Source organism: Eschrichtius robustus, chromosome 12, assembly GCF_028021215.1.
Source record: "Eschrichtius robustus isolate mEscRob2 chromosome 12, mEscRob2.pri, whole genome shotgun sequence".
NCBI classification, from domain to species: Eukaryota; Metazoa; Chordata; class Mammalia; order Artiodactyla; family Eschrichtiidae; genus Eschrichtius; species Eschrichtius robustus.
The window spans coordinates 30,608,407-30,628,445 of record NC_090835.1 but is presented as its reverse complement, the minus strand read 5'-3'; the positions used below and the strand labels follow the sequence as shown (position 1 = coordinate 30,628,445).

General features: G+C 37.6%; 1 long non-coding RNA gene and 1 pseudogene across 1 annotated transcript in view; one reads left to right on the top strand and one right to left on the bottom strand.

Moving 5' to 3' along the window:
* LOC137773779 (uncharacterized) overlaps positions 1 to 20,039 on the top strand; it is a 198,768-nt gene that overhangs the window by 29,824 nt on the left and 148,905 nt on the right. The gene's annotated exons all lie outside the window — the stretch shown is intronic.
* Positions 10,701 to 11,327, bottom strand: LOC137773229 (large ribosomal subunit protein uL30m pseudogene; annotated as a pseudogene).

Here is a 20,039-nt window from a genome sequence, read left to right as displayed (position 1 = left end):
TCCAAGATCATGAAGATTAAACCTATGTTTTCTTCATAGAGTTTTATTATTTAGCTCTTACATTAGGTCTTTGACCCATTTTGAGTTACTATTAGCATATGGCATGAGGAAGGAGTCCAACTTCATTCTTTTGCATTGTATATCCAGTTACCACAGTACCATTTGTTGGAAAGACTACTCTTTCCCCATTCAGTGGTTTGACAACCTTGTCAGAAATCAGTTGATCATAGACACATGGGTTTACTTCTGGACTCTCAAATTTATTCCATTAATCTATAAGTCTATCCTTATGTCATTACCACACTCTCTTGATTATTATGGCTTTGTAGTAGGTCTTAAATTTGAAAAGTGTGAGTCCTCCTATTTAGTTCGTTTTAAAGATTGTTTTGGCTATTCTGGTTCCTTTGTATTTCCATATGAATTGTAAGATCAACTTGTCAGTTTCTGAAAAAAACGACAGTTAAGATTTTAATAGGAATTTCCTCTAATCTGTCCACCAATTTTTGGAGTACTGCCATCTTAACAGTATTGTTCTCTACTAATTTTAATTCTTACAACATGGGGTGGCTTTCCATTTATTTAGATCTTTACTTTCTATCAGTGATGTTTTGTAGTTCTAGTGTGCAAGTTTTGCACTTTGTTAAATTTATTCCTAAACATTTTATTTCTTTTGATGCTTTTGTAAATGAATATTTTCTTAATTTCATTTTCAGATTGTTTGTTGCAACTGTATAGAAACACAGTTGAGTTTTGTATAGTGATCTTATATCCTGCAACTTTCCTGTACCCATTTATTAGCTCTAATAGTTTTTTATACACCTTAGGATTTTCTATGTACAAGATCATGTCATCTCCAAGCAGGGATAGTTTCACTTCTTCCTTTTCAATCTGTTTGCCTTTCATTATTTTTCTTGACTAAGAACCTGTTTTGGATTAAAATGATGAGAGCTGACATCCTTGTCTTGCTCCTGATCTTAAGGGAAAAGCTTTCAGTCTTTTACCATTTTTTTGGTGGTTTCCTACAGTATTTATCTTTCTCCACATCCCCCAGTTTTATTGAGATAGTTAACATACAGCACAGTATAAGTCTAAGGTATACAACACTGTTTTGACTAACATGTATTGTGAGATGATTACTACAATAAGTTTAGTTAACATCTATCATCTCATATAGGTACAAAAAAAGAAACAGAGAGTCTTTCACTATCAAGTATGATGTTAGCTGTGGATTTTTACCCTTAGTTTCTTATGCCAACCACACACAGTTTCCAGAAACTTGCTAAAGTTTCCCACATCAGAGCCTTTACAAGCCTGGTTCTTCTCGTGTTTGGCTTCTTTTCATCCTTCAAAATTCAAAAAAGCCTTTCATGACTACTCCAGCTAAAATGGACCGCCTTCTCCATTCATTTTTCTCTAGGAGAACATCCTAGTTTCTTCGTAGCCCTGCTCCCAATCTGTAGTTATTTTGTGTATTTATTTTCTTGTTCATTTTCTGTCTCTCTGTGTTCCCTGAAGACAGAGACCATTTCCATCTTGGTTGCTCTTGTAGCTCTAGTGACCAGAACAATAAGTACTTCATACATTATGTTGAGTGAATGAATGAATAAATAAGCACTTGCCATATATCCATGTGTCTTTGAAGTCAGATAATAGATTTGAAAAACAAAAATGCCTAACTTTATCCAGTTAAAAGAACTTCTCTCAGCTGGAGCAGCCATTCAGAAACTACCAGTTGTTTCATCATGATACTATTTTTCAGAATGTTTCTAGAATTCTTTTGGAATTGGCTTTATAGCCTGTGACACTTTCTTTGCATTATATCAATTCTTAAGAAAAACATGAGTTGCATAAAATGAAATCTGAATCTGCACTGTGAGACATGTAAATACCTGGTGGTATGATACAGCAGTGGATTTGGCAGTGACAATTTTCATTCTCCAAGTTTACAGAGAGCCACCCTTAGCATGCTCATGAAGAGAGCAGTTGTGTTTCTTTTTCATAACATGTTTGGAAAACTCAGTGTATGCTTCTGGAGTTAATGCACTTGGGTATATGAAAAACAGAAAACTTATAGATTGCTCTTGTTTGATTCACATCATAGATTGCTTTTCAGTTAGCATGTAAATATGCAAGAAGGAATCCCAGATAGACTTTTAAGTGAGACCTCGGGTGCTATCCTGGGTCTGATACCTAGAGCTCTAGGACCCTGGTAGGTTATTTGACCCATCCAAGCTTCTGCTTGTCTCCTGTAAAATCACTCACTTTACTGGACTTGTAAGAGTTAGATGAGATAATATAATTGCAAGTGCTCACCCCAGTGCCAGGTACACATGCTGTCAATAAATGACAGCCACATTATTGGTGTAATCACCATTTAGCTGCAAACCACCCCCACCCCCATCGTATAGTTAAGGAAACAGAGACTTGAAATTTGCCAAGAATACAGGTAACTGTTAAAAAGCTGAAACTCAAAACTGGATCTCCTGGCTCACAGTCTACTTCTTCCCATTTCAACGTGCAGAACAAGCCTCAGCTTGCAGAGCCTTACAGCTGGGAGGAGCACTCTCATTTCATGGCTATCAGATAGCCAGAAAAGAATATGGCATGTATACTTTCCTAATGAAAAGTAAACAGAAGGACCTTTTTAGTCCTTTGGCTGCAAATCAGAATCCTTTTGTGCAAATTGAATTCATTTTGTTACTGCTTCAGGCTAAAATACATTCCATTGCCATTCTCCATCACAATTTCCCCATTTTCCTTGCTCTGTGTGTATCCGACCTCTTAGAATTAGAATGGGGGACTTTAGTTGATCGCAGTAGCCATTGGGAAGTCATAGGGGAAAGAAATAAAAATATATTTTGCATATCCACTGATGCAAAAAGAGAAGTAAAAAATAACCTTTAGAGTAGCAATAATGTTTTAATTTGAAAAATTTCCATAAGATTAGAATAGAAAGTCTTTGTGACCATATATATATTGTATGTGTATGACCCTTTCAATGCTTTTATTTCACCTGGCCTTCAGGCAAAAATCATATTGATAAATAATAGGTTGAAAAACAATTTGATGGAAATTTGAATTTTTAGTGATTAAATATGTTCTGTTAGGTGTTTTTTTTTACAGTTATTAAGTATATCATTTATTAATAGAATCTAGCCTGAGGGAAATGACTCCACAAAAGAAAATATCAAGAAAATTTTGATCCTATTTTTATAATTATTTTGGGTTTTTATAAGCTGGGCCAAGGTTGTACCACTTATGCTTTCAACGAAGATGAATTAGTTGAGGTAGAAATCCATCTCAGTCCCCTGCCACCTCCCCAAGCCTTCTAGAGAGTGGGGCACCTTTTAGCTTTATACCAGGGCTCCATCTTTTCACCAAGTTACATGCCCAAGTAGCTGCATCCATCCTTAAGGGACACCTTCTCTAACTTGTCCAAAGACCCTGTATAAGCTAGGATGGCTCTGATATAGGCATTATAGCCATAATAAAAAATGGCATTTTAACACAACCTGAACTTACCTTACAATTAATGCACTTCATTTATGCATCTATTCATTCAATACATATAATAAAAGAATAATGCCACTGCTGATCTAATAGATAAGGAATTTCAGAGAGAGTTCCAAAAACAGTGAAGGAAATTTAACCCATTGTTATTATATGCTATCGCTATGTGATTACATGCATATTATTGTGATTACCCATTAATTTATAACACTACATACTTAGCATGGATTGTTGAAAACTTGCCTAGTGTTTTCTGAGTAGGCTCTAAGAAAAAGCTGGCATTTTCCACAACCATATGATTAGCCCCTGGCCCCACTGTTTACCCACTGAAGAAAACCCCTGCTGAGTGTTTGCCTTTCCAGCAATTGATATGTTCTTTGGATGGGACCTTTTGGGTGGCTGCCTGAGCTCATTAGGCCTCCACACCCAGCTCAGGCAGCATTGGCCAACAGGTTTATTTTAATAGAAACAATGTTATTGAATGTACTCTATTGTATTACTTTTCTTGAGTCTTTACCTCCCTGTGAGCTCTTTTTTAATTTCTTTTTATGCTCACAAAGAAAGCATTTCGGAGCTTTTCAGTGAGCAACCAAATCCTTTTAAGATCACAGCTCTGACTTCCACGGGTGCCCTTTTTGAAATCATAGGGGTTAGTGCTTTACGTATTAATCATGTCAGTCCAGCTCTTACTTTGTAGATTAATTAATCTATCCAGTGAGAACATTCCAGGCAAATCAAACTTCCTTTTTCTTCCTTTTACTTAAAGGTGTTTTTTTTGGACAGTGCTGAGAAAGACTCCCCGTCCCAGTGAGACTAGGGGGATACTGACATGGGTCACTTGGTATGGAAGTCTTTACAGATTAACCAGGTTCCCTAACTCGTAGTGCTTGACAGGGTTACTGATGGAGGTTGTTGAAGTATTTTTGCTTCACAGTACTTATTTTCCCTTCCCCTGATAACTGTATCCCCATTTTTCTTTCAGCCCACGAGGTAGTATTGTTTCAATGTCCATCTCGGATTAAGCATGTACTTGGGTCTGAGCCAATTAGCATATCACATTTCCTGGTTACAGTGATTTGTTCAGAGAAAGTCATGAGATCAGATTGGAGAAGATGAGACACAATGAATTCTTGGTTAGGGGGGAATACTGGGACAAGAATTCTCAGTCTTTGCTACTGGACGTGAATGAGGAAAGTTGCAGTCCTGAGACCTCCATGGAGCTATCTTGAGACCACTGTGGGAGAGCCTTTATGAGATTGATGTCTATGCAGAGATGCAGAGAGAGGAGCTAGATTTGGATAGCTTTGTTTGAGCCCTTGGGTCCAGCTGTGCCTAAAGTCAGATTTGCCCTTGGATTTTTCAGTTGTTTGAGCAGTTCTCATTTTGCTTCATCCAGGTAGGGTTGGAGCAAACAACTGTACATCATATGTCATCAGGAAAGTGCAAATTGAAACAGCAATGAGATACCACTTCACACCTATCAGAATGGCCAAAATCCAGAACACTGACAACACCAAATGCTGGTGTGGAAGTGGAGCAGTGGAAACTCTTATTCATTGCTGGTGGGAATGCAATGGTACAGCCTGTTTGGAAGACAGTTTGCCAATCTCTGAAAAAACTAAATACACTTCAGGACTAGCCCTCAGTATTTACCCAAAGGAGTTGAAAACTTATGTCTGCACAAAAACCTGTACATGGTTATTTATAGCAGCTTTATTCATAATTGTCAAAACTTGGAGGCAAACAAGATGTTCTTCACTAGGTGAATGAATAAATAAACAGTGGTACATCCAGAAAATGGAATATTATGCAATGCTAAAAAAGAAAAGAGTTATGAAGCCATGAAAAGACTTGGAGGAGCCTTAAATGCATATTACTAAGTGAAAGAAGCCAATCTGAAAAGGCTACATACTGTATGAGTCTAACTCTGTGACATTCAGGAAAAGGCAAAAACTTTGGGGACAGTAAGTATATCAGTAGTTGCCAGGGGTTATAGGGGAGGGAAGAAGGATGGATAGGTAGAGTAGAGAGAATCTTTAGGGCAGTGAAAATACTTTGTATGTTCCTATAATGATGGATACATGTTATTATACATTGCTTCAAATCCATGGAATATACAACGCCAAGAGTGAACCCTAAGGTAAGCTGTGGACTTTGGGTGATTATGATGTGTAAATGTAGGTTCACCAATTGTAACAAACGTACCACTCTGGAGGATGTTAATTGGGGCAGGGGAGTGGCAGTGGCTATGGATATGTGGGACAGGGAAAATATAGGAAATCTCTGTACTTTCTGCTCAATATTGCTGTGAACATAAAACTGTTCTAAAAAATAAAATCTATTATAAACAAAACAAAAAAAAGATATGTGCACTTCTCTATATGTGTATTTCACTCATGTTTTTTAAAATCCTGGTTATTACAATGTCAAAACTGAATAAAATTATCTGAACATGTTTACTGATTTAACTAGAATAATTTAAAATGTAGATACATGTTCCCTCTCCCAATAAATTATATGGCCCAGTGTATTTATTAAATTTGTCTTAAATTTTGGGTTGTGTAAAAATACTGCATTTATTTAATTTAGCGACAATTACTAGGGAAATCCAAATGTGATAGTTATCAAAGTATTTGTTATCAGTCAGGGATTATCTAAGATAAAGCCTACTATTTCCCTATCTGTTCAAAAAATTCATTTTCTTTTATTTCTAGCTTGTGATTTTTTATTACTAAAAATTTTGTTTAGCTGTCTTTTAGGAAAATCTTAGCATGCCTTTCCAGATTTTTACTATAACTCTTCTGTGCTGCACCAAACACTCTACTAGGATTTGATTTGGCCCAGTCATTTTTGCTATGTGCTTTTGAGCAGATTAGTTTATTTATTCATGTTGCTGATTCCAAATTAATTATCTGGGAGTGGGACTGACATTACATATAAAGCACTTTAAGAAGTCAAGCTCTGAAAAAACTATAATGTTGCTTTACTGCAGTTGTTTTTCTGTTGTTAATTTAAGCACTCAAATATTGCTAGTCTTAGAAAAGTCTTTTTCATTTTTTTAACCTAATGGATATTATTAACTGAAGTTTCAGATTTGGTTCCTAGAACACATTTATTACCATTTTAAATCTGTCTGTCTGTCTATCTGATCAATCATCTATCTTTCACTTATCTATCATCATTACGTTTTAATTCTAGTTGTATTTATCAGACTGATCTATCAACTGGGACCCTTCTGAAAAGTTGGGGGTTCTTATTTTTTTCTTTTTGGAATTTTATGATGAATATTAAATGCAGAGTTGAGTTGTTTGCTTGTTGTGATGAATGGTGTTTACTCTGTGTGCCTTTGCCAGTTTCCTTTGTTGGTGGCTCTCTGTTTGCAGTTATGACTCTGACATGGTGTGAGCTGGCACATAACCATGATAAATAAACCATGGGTTGGATTAAAAGATATCTAAAGCTATTATGTAAGAGTCCACCTATCAGTACCTTAAAACTTTTTCCTTCCCATTCTTTTGACCTCCATTTTTCCTAAATCTTAAATTTACAGTAGTATATATTATTAATTTTTCCAGTTAGTACAGTGAATAGTATTTACCAGTGTCTGTATTTTACCTGATTTTATTCATATTTTTAAATTACCCCTGATTGAGATAATTGATGTAAAAGAAACTATTACTAGTTTGAACACTTTATAGGCACTCAACAAACTTTTTTTTTTTTTTAAATCCCTTTCCTTGTTTAATTTTTTGCTGGTTTGACCTAATGTTTAGAGAACTTTGTAGAAAAACTTATCCCTTGGTAGAAGCACTCAAAAGTGAGAAAAACTCACTTATGAGCAGAGAACTTGTTCATTTACTAGGTTCCAAATATGTTAGTCATCTCTATTATGCAGAACAGCTTAGAACTTGTGGCATTGTTCTGATCACTTATAGAACTTTGTCCACGGGGGCTGCAAACTTTGAAGCAGGTAATAGCATAGATCTGCCATGGATAATGGAAGGGAGCTGATTGGTACTGAAAGATTTCGGGGATGACAGCCCTACCAATCAGGACCAGTGGTCCACACAATACTTGGATCAGATAATTACCAAATGCAGTGAACACTTGTCAGTTGTTATTTGACCTCCAGACACAGCAGCAACATCAAGTCAAATAAATGTTAGGCTCTAGTGCAGAGCTGATAATCTGGCCTCTACTCCTCACTCTATAATGCTGTTTCAAGCCATCCCTTCTTCACTTTTCTGTAAAACCTCCTACTCCATTGGGTCTCATGACATCCAACTTCAACACTCATTATATTCGCTATCTTTTGCTGATATTATACTGGTCTCCTAGCTACTCATTCTTATTCTTTAAAGCTTTTCTCTTAAATTCTTTATTTTGGAAGAATTCTTATTTACAAAAGAGTTGTAAAGAAGTATACAGAGTTCCTGTAGACCCTTCAGCCAGCTTCCCCTGATGCTAACCTCTTATGTAACCTTGGCACATTTATCAAAACTAGGAAATCAGCATTGGCACAACACTATTAATTAAACAACAGACTTTATTTGGGTTTCACCGGTTTTTCCATCAATGTCCTTTTTTCCAAGATCCCATCCACTACCACCTTGCATTTAGTTGTCATGTCCCCTCAGTCTCCTCCAATCTGTCTTTCTGTGTTTCACAGTCTTTCCTTTCCATGGCTTTGACTCTTTTGAAGATCACTGGTCAGGTGTTTTGTAGAATGTCCCTCAATTTGGGTTTGGTTGATGTTTTTCATGATTAGATTTGGATTATGGATTTTGAGGAAGTCTACCACAAAAGTGAAGTACCCTTCCTATCACATCAAATTAGGCATGCATTGTGTCATCATGACTTAATGCTGGTGATGTAGACCTTGATCATTTGGTTGAGGTGGTGTCTGCCATGTTTTTCTACGGCAAAGTTACTATTTTATTTTTCCCCTTTTCATACCCTCTTGGGGAGAAGTGAGTCACAAAGTCTAGCTCACACTTAAGGGGAGGAGAATTGTGCTCCACTTTCTGGAGAAAGGACTATTGAAAAATTTTTGGACGTACATTAAAACCACCACAGTAATTAATGAATAAATTGGGGGAGGTAGTTTGAGCTATGTAAATATCCCATTTCTTCTCAATGTTTTGGTGGCTTTTAGCATTCATCCATAGATCTTGCCTAAAGCAAATCTTACTGTGGTGATTTTCTATTTTTCTCATTCCTTCTACATTTATTATTGAGAATTATTCTGTATGGAAGATTTGTTCCTTCTCCCGTATTTATTTATTTAATCATTTATTTATAACAGTAGAAACTCATGGATATTTATTTTATATTTTGTGCTATAATCCAAAACTATTGTTGCTTTGTTGCTCAAAAATCTTTGGACGTTGGAAATTTTTCAGGTTGTTTTTATGCCCTTATTACATCCCCCTCCTCTTTTTTTTTAATTTTCTTTTTAAGCACTTAAATTTTGGTATTCACCACAACTTTTCTATTCATAAATAAAAGACAATCTGTTAATTTTTTTCCATTTCAATTTGTACCGTTGTTCGGAGTGACTTCCATGGCTGTGTGAATAACTTATCCAACAGCAGTAGTATCTCAATTCTGTGACCCTGTCAACTTTCATGATCCTTATCTCCACTCAATTTCAGCCACCTACTCCAGTGGCCAAGCCATGCATCTTGCCATCACCTGGAATTGCTCTACCTGTGTTCATATTACATTTAAATGTCTAATTCTTATAGGTCTCTCAGTCTCTTCCCCCCAGCCAATTTTCTTTCATCTCATAAGGATCTTCTAGTTTCTTCACTTCCATATTTTCTCCAAGTCCATAAATTTTAGAACTTGGAGCACATGAGCCAGCGCTTCAGTCATTTGTTGGTGAAAACCACACAACCTTTTTAGGCTCTTGGCAGATTTTGGCAAGCCTTCTGTGTGTGTAGAATCAGCTCTTTCTCCCACTTTCAACTCTCCTCAAAGTAGTCGCTCTGTACGTTCTTACTCTCACCTCTCCTTAGCTGATGAAATCATTTCTTGCTGCACAGAGACAATAGAAATCATTAGAAGGAACACAGTCAACTGCAGCCAACAAACTTATTGTTTTACCTATCCTCCTCCTACATCTTTCTCCTTTTCTGTTGTTTCTCCCATGAAGAATATACTTAGTCCTCTTCCGATATAAGGCTAATTCCTTCCACTTGGGCTCTGAATCCCATTCTTTCCCTCAGTTTTGTGACTATCCCTTTCTCTCTTCTATCTTCAAATTCTTCCTTTCTCCTGCTGACTCCTTTACTTGAGTATGTAAACAAAGCAAAATGAAACAAAATATCTCCCTCCAGCCCATGTTACCTTCCCAACACTTCTCCACAGGCACAGTTTTGAGAATCATCTACTGACCTGCCTCTATTCCCTAATCCATCATGATTCAATTTCTGCCCTCCTGCACTCTTCCATGGTATTGCTCTTGCCAAAGTTGCCAATGGCCCCCGTGTAACTAAATCCAGTGGATACTTATCAGTCCTTATTTTATTTGATCATCCTTGTTGATCACTCTTTGATTCTTGAAATCCTCCTTTTATTTTGCTTCAGTGGCATCTTTTGTTTTTCCTCCAACCATTCTGACCATCCCTCTTTTGTTACCTATTCTTTGAAGTTCTGGTCTAGGTCCTCTTCTCACATCAGTATTTTCCTGGGAGGGATGTGTTCTCTCCAGTGTCTCCAGTTACTATCTCTGTGGCTTAAAAGTCTGTATCTCCAGTCCAGAAGTCTCTCATGAATCTCAGCTTCAGATACCTACCTGACCTCTAGGTACTACCATACTACTTGTATGTTCCTTAGGTAACTCAGACTCACACATCCAAAACTAAACTATACATCTTCCTCCTCAAGCTGCATCTCCTTTTTGTTCCCTCTCTTGGTGAATGATACAACTACCTCCCTGGAGCTAAAAACAGAAACTTGGTTTTATTTCTCTTGCCTCCAGAAGCACTATTTTATTTTATTTTACTTTATTTTATTTTATTTTTGCCTAGAATACCCTTGTCTGCCCTTTATCTTCTTTCAGTTCTCTCAAATGATTCCCCCTACACCTTCTTTAGAAAACTACCTCTCAGTCCTCATCAGGATTAGTTAGATGCCCCTTCTTTGTGCTCCATGGCACCCCACATCCTTTTTTTTTTTTTTTTTTTTTTTAGAATTTAAAACATATTTTAATGAGAACACTTTCTCACCATCTTTAAATAGAAATGACTTGCACTTTTTACTCTGAAGCTGCGAGGCCATCAGGACTTATTCACTTCCTGGTCCGTGGGGTTCTGAAGCCACCCCACCACCAGCTCTCCAGTGCTCTTGAGGCATGTGTTGGACATGTCCTCCTCTGTTGGGAGACCTTGTGGCAGCTTCAGGGGCTTGATTCTTATCAAATGTTTAACCACTTTCTGTTTTGCATTCACCGAAGGGATATTCTTGTGAACTTGAGGAGTATGTGCTTTTTGTAACCCAAGCATCTTTATTATATCTTTCTCCCAATATGGACGTCTTTTTGTACTTTTTATTCTGGTAACAATATGCAGTTTATGAGGTTGCTGTGGATCCCCACCATATTTTTCATGATCTTCAGGTGAAGGCTGGAAAACTTTATCTGGAATTCTTGACTTCGTAAATTTGTGACGAATCCAATCTGTACAAACAAGGGGCTCCACACCTTTTGTCACCATTTGTAGTCTGCCTGGGGGCCTCTGAACTATTGAGCGCAAAATCCCTGCCAGGAGTGTGGTGACTGTTCTCCTTAGGGGCGGCAATTTCCTAAATGTCTTTCAGCCTGAAGCTCCCCACATCCTTTTAAAGCACTTAGCACACAAATGCTTTGTTTACTTGCCTGTATCCCAATTAGTAGGGGAAAATGAATGAATTCCTTTTTTAAAAAATTAGCTGTACTCTTCTTTTACTACTCTTGATTTCTATCTTTTTCTAGGCAAAATGAAATAAAGCAGGTTTTGTTTCAGAAAATTATTTCAGACACATTTCCCCATGGAAACATTATTACAAGTGGTAGTTGTGTTCTCAGTTAATCCAATATCCTAATTAATTCATAATGTAGCTTATATTAATTTATAATTTCCCTTAGAGTTTATCTTTGTGTTTATCACGTGTTATCATTGCTCTGTGGAATCCCATTTTTCCTTCCTGCCTCTTTCCTATTTATCTCTCATTTTCTTCTTCCATAGCATTTCAGCCACATAATGGGTTACATAGGCTTTTATGAGTTTGTATGGGACCTCTTTGTAACATTGATTGTCTGGGAATGACAAATTGTAGTTCTTAGCATGAAGAGAATGTGCTGGCACAGATAATGTTTATGCCCCTAGTTTAATCTATATCTATAGATTATTCCTTTGTTTATGGAAAAGTGGAAGGGCTAGAGGTTGTGACTGCCACAATGCCTATGACCCATTATCTATTAGTTACTGAAATGGGATTTCAATTTCTTCCTACGCATTTTCTGGAGACCATTGTTGGGGCAGTCGATGGCCACCAAGGATAAAAGCAGTAATGGCCTGGATGTAGGCCAGGTCAGCCATTTATATGTCTAAATATTGGTTGTTTACAAATTGTTGAGGAGTCTACACACACACACATTTTATAATTAAAAACCATCTTTTGATGGTATTGCTGCTTGGGCTATTAGTATGGAAGAAAAATCTGCTGTGATGCAAAATCTCTTCTGCCTTGAGGTTGTAACTCCTTGATGAGAATCATCCAATTGAAATCCCCCAAAATGAATTTCCAATTTACTTATACCTGATTGGGTAATGTTCAGATTTCATTCAGATGTTGGACTCAGCCCAAGAGTACACTTGGACTGCCCTCTGATTAGCAGAAATTTCTAAAACTATGGCTATTTGTTGCACTGTCCTTCACCTAGTTAGACTGCCTTATGCTTTTACTGAAACAAAGCAACTCTCTTAGGCTGCCAGGTGCCAAAGTTATCTGTCTCCTTGTGTTGATTTCTGGCAGTCAACAGGCATGCTGCTGTGCCTCTCAGTGTCCTTGTGCAGAAACAAGGGCTTGACTGCCGCTGGTCAAACATGAAGTTTGTATATATTAGTCCATCATGTACATGCAACTACTTTGTTGCTCTACTCACCTAGACCTAATTGCCTAAGATAAATTTTTCAGTACACCCTCTTGATGTGGTTTTTCAATCATCTTTATGCCCTTTAGAGTTTATTTTCAAACGGAATCATTTGGCCTTCATATTTCAGTGGTAGCAGCTTATTCTAAACTTAGCTTATACTTAGAAGGTATGCTCGCTAAGTTGTGTGAATAATAATTTTATACATAAGCTTAGCCTGTTGCCCAGGAGGTAGGGGATGCTAAGAACAGTCACTGGTCAGGTCCTTCACCTGTAAGAAGGAATAGTGTTTGGTCAAAGGATTACAATTTGTTATTCAGTTAGTGTGTACTGAACCTGTGAAATGCTTAAAGCAAATCCCTTGGCATTGTAGGGAGGTTCAAGACTCTATCTTTGATTTAGCCACTCCAAACACATACTCATGAAATGCTCCTAAAATAGTCCCTGGATGGTGGTTCATTAAATACAAGCTCATAAATTGAATCTATAGTAAGTGCTGAGGTTAGAGTCAAGGAATGATCAGAGTGAGGAAAAGTTCATTCGATTAACACATTCTAGAAAAGATTTATTGGCTGCCTACTTTGTGCCCAGCAGTGTGCTGGGTTAGATGCTAGGGATACCAAGATAAATCCCTACATTCACTTGCCTCAAGATCTTCAGAGGAAGAAGACAGCATGTAAAAATGACAGGGCAAACTGTCGTAGGAATACAAATAAAACTCTGAGCAGGGGTGTAGCTTTCAGTGGTAGGAGGAGAATCTGTAAAACCCTGTGTCTACAGTTCTAAACAGAGCTGCTGCTTTCAGTGTTTAGTTCTACCTTGGGTAGAAATGATTCATTATGCCAAACTGTCCCAAGCCCTCTGTCAACACACTAACCATTTAGAATTCAGTAAAGTAAGAAAGCTGAACTTTGCAAACATTGTCAGCCTTTAGGCATAAAAGCATGAGGAGGGGCTTTGAAATTCAGTTTGTAAGGATTGTTTGACCAAGTGGGGCAATACAGTGAACAAATATTTGGATGTGTGGTAAAGTAGCACAGGCACAGCCGAGTGGAGCTCGGTGGTATTGGGAGAAGAAAAACATTGCTAACATAAGATTCTTCATGACTTCTTATAGTATTCAAATACATGTCAACAGTTTGTGTCACTGTGTCATGCCTATCTTCAGGCAGTATCATCCTGAAATACCACAGGCTATACGGCCCATAGAAATACAATGTGAGCTGCATATATTTTAAATTTCCTAGTAGACAGATTAAAAAAAGGTAAAAAGAAAGAGGTGAAATTAAGTTTAGCAATGTATTTTTTAACCCAATATAACCAAAATATTATTTCAACATGTAATCAATATAAAAATTATTAATCAGATATTTTACTTTTTTCCAGGTCTCTGAAATCTGTTGTGCATTTTATACTTACAGCATATCTCAATTAGGACTAGTCACATTCCAAGAACTCAATAGCCACATGTGGCTAGTAGCTACCATACTGGGCAGTGCAGCTCTAGACAGATATAAATATATTCTGTTTTTAAGTTTCCACAGGAGATGATTCTTCAGCCTTTTTTTTTGGGACCCCATTGCAATGTTCACTGGTGCTTGGAAAATGCTCTTAAATGTAGCCCAAATTCCCTATGGCACCATTTGACTGTTTCTTCTCATCTCATGCTGTTATTTATGCAACAAATATTTACTGAATTTCTAGTATATACTAGGTTTTATGCTAGGTGTTGGGATACAGTAGTGAGCAACACTACTATTGTTCCTGCTTTCAGGGTGCTTACAGCGTGATGCAGAAGGGAAATAACAAATAAATAAGTAAATTAAGTGTAAAATTATGACACATATTGGGACAAGCACAGAGAGCTATGAGGTTTTTACAGGAGAATCTCTCATAGTCTGGAGGGGCTGGGAGACTTCCTTCAAGGAAGAACCCTTTGATATGAAATCAGAATGATGGTTGTGAGGGGGTACTGAGGCAAAAAAAAAAAAGGTTTGGCACTTGCAAGGAACTAAAAGGAGAATGGTGTGGTTTGAGAGGAAAGAGCAAAGGCAAGAGTAGTTCAAGATGAGGTTGGGGAACTAGGCAGAGGCCAAAACACATATGTCTGTTAGCTCATGTTAAGATCGTCCTAAGAGCAAAAAGAAGCCACTGTATGTTTTCAAGGAACAGAGTATCACTTTGCTATAGACTGGAGGATGGATCTGAAGGAAAAAGGGGTGAATGTGGGGAGGCCTTTCAGGAAGCTATTTTGTAATCCAAGTAAGCGGATTAAGACAGTGGCTACCTAAAGCCCTAAAGTGATGACTTTGAGACATATTTAGGATATAAAACTGATAGGACTCGATGATTGATTGGATGGTGGGGGATGGGGAAGGATGGTGTGGAGCATGGGGAAGAGGAGTGTCCAGGCTGACTCCCAGCTTTTCAGACCTGCTTAATTAAGTGGATGTGAGTCCTTTGAAGAGTTCTCTTAGAAATGCAAGTCAAAACTAGTGAGGTACCACCTCACACCAGTCAGAATGGCCATCATTAAAAAATCTACAAATAACAAATGCTGGAGAGGGTATGGAGAAAAGGGAACCCTCCTACACTGTTGGTAGGAATGTGAATTGGTGCAGCCACTATGGAAAACAGTATGGACATTCCTCAAAAAACTAAAAATAGAGTTTCCATATGATCCAGCAATCCCATTCCTGAGATATATCCGGAGAAAACCGTAATTCAAACAGATACATGCACCACTATGTTCATAGCAGCGCTATTCACAATACACAAGACATGAACACAACCTAAATGCCCATTGACAGATGAATGCATGCAAAAGATGTGGTACATATATACAATAGAATCTACTCAGCCATAAAAAAGAATGAAGTAGGGCTTCTCTGGTGACGCAGTGGTTAAGAATCCGCCTGCCAATGAAGGGACATGGGTTCGAGCCCTGGTCTGGGAAGATCCCACATGCTGCAGAGCAACTAAGCCTGTGCGCTGCAACTACTGACCCTGCGCTCTAGAGCCCACGAGCCACAAGTAATGAAGCCCACGCACCTAGAGCCCGTCCACAACAAGAGAAGCCACCACAATGAGAAGCCTGCGCACCACAATGAAGACCCAACGCAGCCAAAAATAAATAAGTAAAAATAAATAAAAAAAAAAGAAGAATGAAATAATGCCATTTGCAGTGATATGGATGGACCTAGAGATTTTCATACTGAGTGAAGTAAGTCAGAAAGAGAAAGATGTATACCATATGGTATCACTTATATGTGGAATCTAAAATATGACACAAATGAACCTATCTGTGAAACAGAAACAGACTCACAGACATAGAGAACAGACTTGTGGTTGCCAAGGAGGAGGGGGGCTGGGGGAGGGATGGATTGGGAGTTTGGGATTAGCAGATGCAAACTGTTATATATAGAATGAATAAACAACAAAGTCCTACTGTATAGCACAGGGAGCTATATTTAATATCCTATGATGAACCATAATGGAAAAGAATATGAAAAAGAATGTATATATATGTATAACTGAATCACTTTGTTGTACAGCAGAAATTAACACAACATTGTAAATCAACTATACTTCAATAAAATAAATTTAAAAAAAGACTTCTCTTAGTTCTCCTCTGGCATGCTGGAAATTTTAGGGTGAAGTATCCATTATCTAAAATAGAAAATACAGTGTTAATTTGCCTGTCATTTTTTTCTTTTTTGCTTGAATCAGAAATTTGTTATTTTTTGGTGTTAATGTTAGGATAACGTAAAGAAAAAAAATCAACAGTGAGCTTCCGTCCATATCTCTTAAGCTTTACTTACTGAGTAATCACAGGGTGAGTCACTTAATGATTTTACTGCTTTAAATGTCGTTGTCTTTTCCTTATAAGTTATATCATCTTTTCATAGACACATAGTATTTTTGCCATAATACTGTCATGAGTAGAGGTTGATGACAGAGTTTATGGAAGAAGGCTAAAGGGGAACAATAAAGGAAATAACTTTTCTGACCCTGAAGTATCTTAAACCAATTAAGAAACCACAACAATAAAGCTTTTATTTTTTTTACAGTTGATTTGTACAGATTTGTAATCATTCTTAGCTAAACATTAAAAGATTACATTTTACATTGCTGTCCTTTTAAACCCTAGTTATTAAATAGTTCATTTATTTCCTATTCAAAATCTAGTTGACATGAAAAATTCAAACTGTTAGATAATTCAAAATAGTTGGACATTGAAAATTATGTTCATTCATTCGTAGGATAATTATTAATCTTCTGGACGCTTAACAGGATAGACAACCTTTGAGGGGTTTACAATATAGTGGTGGAGTCATACATGAATAAACACATAAATAATTATATAATTTGATATCAGTAGTGATAAGTGCTATTAAGAAAAGAGAAAGATAAAGAGCTGTAGAGCAACACTGGGGGCTCTGTAGATATGGTGATGAGGGAAGAACTCTCAAGAAGGGAATATGTGAATAGTGCCTTGAAGGAAGTGAGGAAGTGAGCTGGGCAAATATCTGGCGTTAAGAGTCTTTCAGGCCCAGAGAAGAATGTACAAAGATTATGAGGTGGTCATGTGCATCTTTGAGGAACAGGAAGGAAGCCAGTGATGCCAACTCCTGTGAGAAAGAGAACAATGGAGATCAAAAAGGTGATGAATGGCCACATTAATGAAGAGCCTTAAGGTGAAATAAAGATTTTAGATTTTATTCTAATTATCATAGGGAGTCATTGGAAGGTTTTGAACAGGGGGTAGATTTGAATTTAGATGTAGGGTATATGAGAGAGGAGAAACAGGCATGATTCCTAGGTATTTGGCCTGAGCATTTGGATGCATGGTGACACCATTTACTGAGGTGGGGAAAACTAGGGAGGAGTTTAAAGGAGAAATCAAAGTAGCTCAAGTTGGGACATGTTAAATTTGAAATGCCTGTTAGAAAAAGAGGTAAAAACTCTCACTTACAAAATAAATGAGTCATGGGCATGAAATGTACAGTGTGTGGAATATAGTCAATAATTATATTATATCTTTGTATGGTGACAGATGGTAACTAGATTTATCATTGTGATCACTTTGAAATGTACTGAAATATTGAATCACTATATTGTGTACCAGGAACTAACATAGTGTTGTAGGTCAATTATATTTCAAAAAAAGACAAATAAACAAACTCATAGAAAAAGAGACCAGAGGCAAGGGGTGGGAATGGAGAATTAGATGAAGGTGATCAAAAAGTACAAACTTCTGGGCTTCCCTGGTGGCGCAGTGGTTGAGAATCTGCCTGCTAATGCAGGGGACACGAGTTTGAGCCCTGGTCTGGGAGGATCCCACATGCCGCGGAGCAACTAAGCCCGTGAGCCACAACTACTGAGCCTGCGCGTCTGGAGCCTGTGCTCCACAACAAGAGAGGCCACGATAGTGAGAGGCCCGTGCACCGCGATGAAGAGTGGCCCCTGCTTGCCACAACTAGAGAAAGCCCTCGCACAGAAACAAAGACCCAACGCAGCCAAAAAAAAAAAAAAAAAAAAAAAAAAAAGTACAAACTTCCAGTTATGATAAATAAGTACTAGGGTTGTAATGTACAACATGATAAATATAATTAACACTGTTGTATATTAAATATGAAAATTACCAAGAGAGCAAATCCTGACAGTTCTCATCAGAAGGAAATAAATTTTTTTTCTATTTTTAAAATTTGGTATCTATATGAGTTGACTGATGTTCACAAAACTTGTGGTAATCATTTTGTGATGTATATGTTACATCATTATGCTGCACACCTTACACTTATCAGTGCTGAATGTCAGTTATATCTCAATAAAACTGGAAGAAAAAAAGAAATTCAAGTGAAGCTATTGAACAGACATAGAAATTTGTAGTGCAGGTTGAACGCTCAAGGTACACATTTGAAACTAACACATAGAATTTAAAGTAGCTATTGAAATTCATGTCCATGGATCCCAGGAGGTGTATTCTGTGACCACTACTGCCATTTTATTTCTCTCCCTGCCTTACCTTATTTTTACCCCCATCTTTGACCTTGTTGAGAAGCAGAGAAGTTTAGGAGAAGGATAGTAGTCTCTAGATGATGATGGTAGTAGAGAGTGGGAACAGTCGCTCATCTGTAGGCATTTGTTGAAAGCTTAACTGTGTGCAAACCCATAACGTAGTGAGCAAGAGCAAACAGAGTCCTTGCCCTCACTGGGCTTACAATCTGGTGCATGATAGGGCCTAGGGGCTTGTAACAGACATTAATCAAGTAATCACAAAACCAAACATATCACTGTAGTGGCAGCATGTAACAGGACAGAGATGCACGTTGCCAGAGTGCTTTTAATAGGAGGAGTAATGTCTTGGTATGGACATCAAGGAAGGCTTCCTGATGGCATGATTATGAGTTGTTATGTGAAAGGTGAGTAAGAGTTAACTAGGCAAAGAGTGATCCAGGAAGAGGGAACAACATTTACAATGGCTCTGTGGTAGGAGGTAGTATGGTACATACTCATATGTAAAGAAGACCCATGTGGCAGGAGCCCAGAGGATGAAGGGTAGCATTGTGCAAGATGAAGGTGGATAGTCATGTAACAAACAGATAATGGCTTACAGGCCACATGGTTTGAGGAAAATCACTGTGGTTACAGTGTGGAGAATGGATTGAGGCCAGGGGAGGGGGTGGAGGAAAGGGACATAAAGAAAAGATTAGGAAAATCGATAGGTAGGAGTCTGTTGCAGTAGTCTAGGTGAGAGATGAGGGTAGTTTGGACACAGTGGGACAGAACTAGGGCAACTTCAACTGACCAGGGGGAGCAGAATAGGTGGGGTGAACCAAAGTAACTCAGTCTTAAAGACAGACACGGATGCTAAGATGCAGTACAGCAGGATGGTTAAGTCTTTGGGCTTTGGAATAAGCTCTTCCTTATTTGGGTTTGAAACACAGCTCTTCTACCTACTGCTGTGTGACTTTAGACAAGTTCTTTTTAAACTGGGGATAGTAGCACCTATATGACAGATTATTGTAGGGATTAGATCAGACTGTAACAAAATGCTGAGCCAGCATTCAGTAATTACAGTATTGTCACTTTCTGGAATTTAGCAGTCACTTCCAGAAAAAGATGTTACAGGGAAAAAAACAGTTTTTCTATGTTTGTTGGAAATCTTTATAGAAAAAAAATCCACAAATACATAAATTTACTGACCATCCGCTTTGTGCAATCACTTGCAAAAACAGTATATGTTGATTATTGATTGTAGTTTTGATTTCGATATATGCTTTAACAGAAAATGGAGCCCTCTGTAAAGATATTGCCATAGATATGAAATTTGTGACCCTAACATCTGTGATCAGTGTGATTAAAATTTTTGTCCATCTTTATTTTATAT